This window comes from Salvelinus alpinus, chromosome 10 (genome assembly GCF_045679555.1).
Source record: "Salvelinus alpinus chromosome 10, SLU_Salpinus.1, whole genome shotgun sequence".
NCBI classification, from domain to species: Eukaryota; Metazoa; Chordata; class Actinopteri; order Salmoniformes; family Salmonidae; genus Salvelinus; species Salvelinus alpinus.
In genome coordinates, this window is record NC_092095.1 from 67,790,291 (window position 1) to 67,798,189 (window position 7,899).

Here is a 7,899-nt window from a genome sequence, read left to right on the forward strand (position 1 = left end):
AATAAAACACTGTATTCTGCTGTAGCCATATGAAATCCAGAACTGAATAAAACACTGCATTCTGCTGTAGCCATATGAAATCCAGAACTGAATAAAACACTGTATTCTGCTGTAGCCATATGAAATCCAGGACGGAATAAAACACTGCATTCTGCTGTAGCCATATGAAATCCAGAACGGAATTAAACACTGCATTCTGCTGTAGCCATATGAAATCCAGAAGGGAATAAAACACTGTATTCTGTTGTAGCCATATGAAATCCAGAACTGAATAAAACACTGTATTCTGCTGTAGCCATATGAAATCCAGAACTGAATAAAACACTGTATTCTGTTGTAGCCATATGAAATCCAGAACGGAATAAAACACTGTATTCTGTTGTAGCCATATGAAATCCAGAACTGAATAAAACACTGTATTCTGTTGTAGCCATATGAAATCCAGAACTGAATAAAACACTGCATTCTGTTGTAGCCATATGAAATCCAGAACTGAATAAAACACTGTATTCTGTTGTAGCCATATGAAATCCAGAACTGAATAAAACACTGCGTTCTGTTGTAGCCATATGAAATCCAGAACGGAATAAAACACTGTATTCTGTTATAGCCATATGAAATCCAGAACTGAATAAAACACTGCATTCTGTTGTAGCCATATGAAATCCAGAACTGAATAAAACACTGCATTCTGTTGTAGCCATATGAAATCCAGAACTGAATAAAACACTGCATTCTGTTGTAGCCATATGAAATCCAGGCTCTGCTCTGTATTGTACCGCTCATTGGTCCGTAGAGAACATCTAACTCCGACACACCTGCACAGGTTACTTGTATCTTAATGAATCATTTACTAATAGCTCTGGATTTAAATCCCTCTCCCACGTTCATGTTCAGGTCTACAGACAGTCAGTGGTGTGAATAGACCAATGTGTTGTCCGATGAGTATGAATGACTGATCTGTTCATAAGACTACTAACTGACTGATCTGTTAATAACAGACTACTAACTGACTGATCTGTTCATAAGACTAACTGACTGATCTGTCAATAACAGACTAACTAACTGATCTGTTCACAACAGACTAACTGACTGATCTGTTCATAACAGACTAACTGGCTGATCTGTTCATAACAGACTAACTGACTGATCTGTTCATAACAGACTACTAACTGATCTGTTCATAACAGACTAACTAACTGATCTGTTCATAACAGACTACTAACTGATCTGTTCATAACAGACTAACTAACTGATCTGTTCATAACAGACTAACTAACTGATCTGTTAATAACATACTAACTAACTGATCTGTTCATAACAGACTAACTAACTGATCTGTTCATAACAGACTAACTAACTGATCTGTTCATAACAGACTACTAACTGACTGATCTATTCATAACAGACTACTAACTGACTGATCTGTTCATAACAGACTACTAACTTATCTGTTCATAACAGACTAACTAACTGATCTGTTCATAACAGACTACTAACTGATCTGTTCATAACAGACTAACTAACTGATCTGTTCATAACAGACTAACTAACTGATCTGTTAATAACATACTAACTAACTGATCTGTTCATAACAGACTAACTAACTGATCTGTTCATAACAGACTACTAACTGACTGATCTATTCATAACAGACTACTAACTGACTGATCTATTCATAACAGACTACTAACTGACTGATCTATTCATAACAGACTACTAACTGACTGATCTGTTCATAACAGACTACTAACTAACTGATCTGTTCATAACAGACTACTAACTGACTGATCTATTCATAACAGACTACTAACTGACTGATCTGTTAATAACAGACTACTAACTAACTGATCTGTTCATAACAGACTAACTAACTGATCTGTTAATAACAGACTAACTGACTGATCTGTTAATAACAGACTACTAACTAACTGATCTGTTCATAACAGACTAACTAACTGATCTGTTCATAACAGACTACTAACTGACTGATCTATTCATAACAGACTACTAACTAACTGATCTATTCATAACAGACTACTAACTGACTGATCTGTTCATAACAGACTAACTGACTGATCTGTTCATAACAGACTAACTAACTGATCTGTTCATAACAGACTAACTGACTGATCTGTTTATAACAGACTAACTAACTGATCTGTTCATAACAGACTAACTGACTGATCTGTTCATAACAGACTAACTAACTGATCTGTTCATAACAGACTAACTAACTGATCTGTTCATAACAGACTAACTGACTGATCTGTTCATAACAGACTAACTAACTGATCTGTTCATAACAGACTAACTAACTGATCTGTTCATAACAGACTAACTGATTGCAAGTTTATAAACACAATATTTTCTAAATGTGGACAACAGCAATGCATCATGTTTTATTGTGTATTCATCAATGCAACATCCATGTTAATCAGTGTCTATGACTGCCGTGTGGGTATTACTAAAAACCTGCTCGTGTATGAATTGTTTTTGAACCGACTCAGTCCATTCATCAGTCAATGTGTTGTCAATGTGTTGTGTACCAAGTGGGTTGGTTCAGAGGGTCTGTTTTTTGAACCAGAGATGTATGGGATGTGTTTGGATTTCTCTGACTGTGTTTTTCAGTTTACTTTCCCATGCACTGTGTCACCCCCGTCCTAGCATTTCAGTAACCTGAGTATAAGTCAGACAACACATTGGGCAACTGTTCACCATTCCTGTCAGTATTGCCTGTGCCGCAAACACTACTTTAAATACTTCTAAACAACGTTGTGCAATAGGTGTTGTTCATCTTTTTGTTCTAGAGTTCTAGAGTCCTGCAGGCTGATTGAGTTAGAAGCTGTGTGGACATTTTCTTAGCTTTAAAGAGCAGTAAGTCATATCATTGATTCAAAGGAACATTGCGCATCTTGTGTGCTTTCTTGCAAAGCGTTGAGTTCTTCCAGACACATACAGATTAGATGAAGCCACGGCTTCCACATCACCTCTCTGTTCCACATGTGACATATGACAGACCTTGTTTCTGTCCTGGGTTATTTAGAGACCCACTTTAATTGATGACACATACCTTTAAAGTTTAGACGAAGTCTGTAGCCGTAGAAGGATGTCAGTGCCTTCAGGGAACGTGTGTGTCATGCTGTGACATGGATTAATGAAGATGGACTAGGCCGTCGCTACTGCAACAAATGTCCAGAACTTACCAGAGACTTGACAGCTGGAAAACAAACAGACATCGTCGTCTACTGTCGGCGTCCCAAGAGACGGGCCGTGGTTGCTTCATTTCTTCATTCCAGGGGTGTGTTCTGCAAGGTGCTGTTGACACGGGTGTGTTCTGCAAGGTGCTGTTGACACGGGTGTGTTCTGCAAGGTGCTGTTGACACGGGTGTGTTCTGCAAGGTGCTGTTGACACGGGTGTGTTCTGCAAGGTGCTGTTGACACGGGTGTGTTCTGCAAGGTGCTGTTGACACGGGTGTGTTCTGCAAGGTGCTGTTGACACGGGTGTGTTCTGCAAGGTGCTGTTGACAGGGGTGTGTTCTGCAAGGTGCTGTTGACACGGGTGTGTTCTGCAAGGTGCTGTTGACACGGGTGTGTTCTGCAAGGTGCTGTTGACGGGTGTGTTCTGCAAGGTGCTGTTGACACGGGTGTGTTCTGCAAGGTGCTGTTGACACGGGTGTGTTCTGCAAGGTGCTGTTGACGGGTGTGTTCTGCAAGGTGCTGTTGACACGGGTGTGTTCTGCAAGGTGCTGTTGACACGGGTGTGTTCTGCAAGGTGCTGTTGACGGGTGTGTACTGCAAGGTGTTGTTGATGGGTGTGTTCTGCAAGGTGTTGTTGAAAGGCTTTACATGACGAATCTCCATCTGTCGGGGCTAGTACGGTTCCTTCCTGTCTGTCTGGACATTTACTACTGAAATACCTCCATTTGTTAAGGGACTGTCAATACCACTATCATCATGGGACTGTCAGTACAGCCGTCATCATGGACTGTCAGTACAGCCGTCAACATGGGACTGTCAGTACAGCTGTCAACATGGGACTGTCAGTACAGCCGTCAACATGGGACTGTCAGTACAGCCGTCAACATGGGACTGTCAGTACAGCTGTCATCATGGACTGTCAGTACAGGCATCAACAAGGGACTGTCAGTACAGCCGTCAACATGGGACTGTCAGTACAGCTGTCAACAAGGGACAGTCAGTACAGCCGTCATCATGGGACTGTTAGTACAGCCGTCAACAAGGGACAGTCAGTACAGCCGTCAACAAGGGACTGTCAGTACAGCCGTCAACATGGGACTGTCAGTACAGCCGTCAACATGGGACTGTCAGTACAGCCGTCATCATGGACTGTCAGTACAGCCGTCAACAAGGGACTGTCAGTACAGCCGTCAACATGGGACTGTCAGTACAGCTGTCAACAAGGGACAGTCAGTACAGCCGTCATCATGGGACTGTCAGTACAGCCGTCAACAAGGGACAGTCAGTACAGCCGTCAACAAGGGACTGTCAGTACAGCCGTCAACATGGGACTGTCAGTACAGCCGTCAACAAGGGACAGTCAGTACAGCCGTCAACAAGGGACTGTCAGTACAGCCGTCAACAAGGGACTGTCAGTACAGCCGCCAACAAGGGACTGTCAGTACAGCCGTCATCATCCCCATCCCCTGTGCTTCTCATGTCAGAGAGATTATCAGAGATATTTCAGGGATGACTAAAGGGCTCGTGTCATTGATCCTCCTTGGGAAACATATACAGTCCTCTGTCTATATGACTGGATATATATCTTGTGCTGGGATTTTGAGTAGAAGTATCATCTGAAGCATAATACTAGTGTGGGGTTTTCTGATATGCTTGTAGGACTATGAATGGGCCATCCAGCAGAGCATGCTCTTTTGAAACTGCTATCCTCTTCCATACTCATAAATATGTTCTCTGCTTACTGAATGTTCTGTCTCAGTGCTGAACAGCCCTGGTAATGTTATTACTGAATGGGCTGTCCTAGTGCTGAACAGCCCTGGTAGTGTTATTACTGAATGGGCTGTCCCAGTGCTGAACAGCCCTGGTAGTGTTATTACTGAATGGGCTGTCCCAGTGCTGAACAGCCCTGGTAGTGTTATTACTGAATGGGCTGTCCCAGTGCTGAACAGCCCTGGTAGTGTTATTACTGAATGGGCTGTCCCAGTGCTGAACAGCCCTGGTAGTGTTATTACTGAATGGGCTGTCTCAGTGCTGAACAGCCCTGGTAGTGTTATTACTGAATGGGCTGTCTCAGTGCTGAACAGCCCTGGTAGTGTTATTACTGAATGTGCTGTCCCAGTGCTGAACAGCCCTGGTAGTGTTATTACTGAATGTTCTGTCCCAATGCTGAACAGCCCTGGTAGTGTTATTACTGAATGGGCTGTCTCAGTGCTGAACAGCCCTCGTAGTGTTATTACTGAATGTTCTGTCCCAGTGCTGAACAGCCCTGGTAGTGTTATTACTGAATGTTCTGTCCCAGTGCTGAACAGCCCTGGTAGTGTTATTACTGAATGGGCTGTCCCAGTGCTGAACAGCCCTGGTAGTGTTATTACTGAATGGGCTGTCCCAGTGCTGAACAGCCCTGGTAGTGTTATTACTGAATGGGCTGTCCCAGTGCTGAACAGCCCTGGTAGTGTTATTACTGAATGGGCTGTCCCAGTGCTGAACAGCCCTGGTAGTGTTATTACTGAATGTTCTGTCCCAGTGCTGAACAGCCCTGGTAGTGTTATTACTGAATGTTCTGTCTCAGTGCTGAACAGCCCTGGTAGTGTTATTACTGAATGTTCTGTCTCAGTGCTGAACAGCCCTGGTAGTGTTATTACTGAATGTTCTGTCTCAGTGCTGAACAGCCCTGGTAGTGTTATTACTGAATGGGCTGTCTCAGTGCTGAACAGCCCTCGTAGTGTTATTACTGAATGTTCTGTCCCACTGCTGAACAGCCCTGGTAGTGTTATTACTGAATGGGCTGTCCCAGTGCTGAACAGCCCTGGTAGTGTTATTACTGAATGTTCTGTCTCAGTGCTGAACAGCCCTCGTAGTGTTATTACTGAATGTTCTGTTCCAGTGCTGAACAGCCCTGGTAGTGTTATTACTGAATGGGCTGTCCCACTGCTGAACAGCCCTGGTAGTGTTATTACTGAATGTTCTGTCTCAGTGCTGAACAGCCCTCGTAGTGTTATTACTGAATGTTCTGTCTCAGTGCTGAACAGCCCTGGTAGTGTTATTACTGAATGGGCTGTCCCACTGCTGAACAGCCCTGGTAGTGTTATTACTGAATGTTCTGTCTCAGTGCTGAACAGCCCTGGTAGTGTTATTACTGAATGTTCTGTCCCAGTGCGGAACAGCCCTCGTAGTGTTATTACTGAATGGGCTGTCTCAGTGCTGAACAGCCCTCGTAGTGTTATTACTGAATGTTCTGTCCCAGTGCTGAACAGCCCTCGTAGTGTTATTACTGAATGGGCTATCCCAGTGCTGAACAGCCTCGTAGTGTTATTACTGAATGGGCTGTCCCAGTGCTGAACAGCCCTCGTAGTGTTATTACTGAATGTTCTGTCTCAGTGCTGAACAGCCCTCGTAGTGTTATTACTGAATGGGCTGTCCCAGTGCTGAACAGCCCTGGTAGTGTTATTACTGAATGGGCTGTCCCAGTGCTGAACAGCCCTCGTAGTGTTATTACTGAATGGGCTGTCCCAGTGCTGAACAGCCCTCGTAGTGTTATTACTGAATGGGCTGTCCCAGTGCTGAACAGCCCTGGTAGTGTTATTACTGAATGGGCTGTCCCAGTGCTGAACAGCCCTGGTAGTGTTATTACTGAATGGGCTGTCCCAGTGCTGAACAGCCCTGGTAGTGTTATTACTGAATGGGCTGTCCCAGTGCTGAACAGCCCTGGTAGTGTTATTACTGATTGTTCTGTCCCAGTAATGAACAGCCCTGGTAGTGTTATTACTGAATGTTCTGTCTCAGTGCTGAACAGCCCTGGTAGTGTTATTACTGAATGTTCTGTCCCAGTGCTGAACAGCCCTGGTAGTGTTATTACTGAATGTTCTGTCTCAGTGCTGAACAGCCCTGGTAGTGTTATTACTGAATGGGCTGTCTCAGTGCTGAACAGCCCTGGTAGTGTTATTACTGAATGTTCTGTCTCAGTGCTGAACAGCCCTGGTAGTGTTATTACTGAATGTGCTGTCTCAGTGCTGAACAGCCCTGGTAGTGTTATTACTGAATGTTCTGTCTCAGTGCTGAACAGCCCTGGTAGTGTTATTACTGAATGGGCTGTCCCAGTGCTGAACAGCCCTGGTAGTGTTATTACTGAATGGGCTGTCCCAGTGCTGAACAGCCCTGGTAGTGTTATTACTGAATGGGCTGTCCCAGTGCTGAACAGCCCCGGTAGTGTTATTACTGAATGTTCTGTCCCAGTGCTGAACAGCCCTCGTAGTGTTATTACTGAATGTTCTGTCTCAGTGCTGAACAGCCCTGGTAGTGTTATTACTGAATGGGCTGTCTCAGTGCTAAATAGTGTTATTCTGTGTTATGTGCGTTCTGTTAATATCTCTACATCTGTCTGGATTAACATTCCTCCAGCGGCCAGAGGTCAGGGCACTAATTGTTCATGTCGTAGAGGGATTCCAACACTTTCTTCTGTCTGTTTTACGGGCCGTTGGAGGCTCAGGGGCGATCAGCCCTGTTAAGCAGGCTAAGCAGGCGCCTCAAAGGCAGTCTTAACCCCGAAGTGGTACCTAGCGAGACTAGCAGAGTTTAAGAGGAGGTAACTGACACATCATGTGGGCAGAGGTTGAAAAACAAGCTTCACTTTCAATCTGTAAGTTATATTTCATATTGACATGACTTTCATATTCTTTTATTATTTTGTAATTTGGGCTC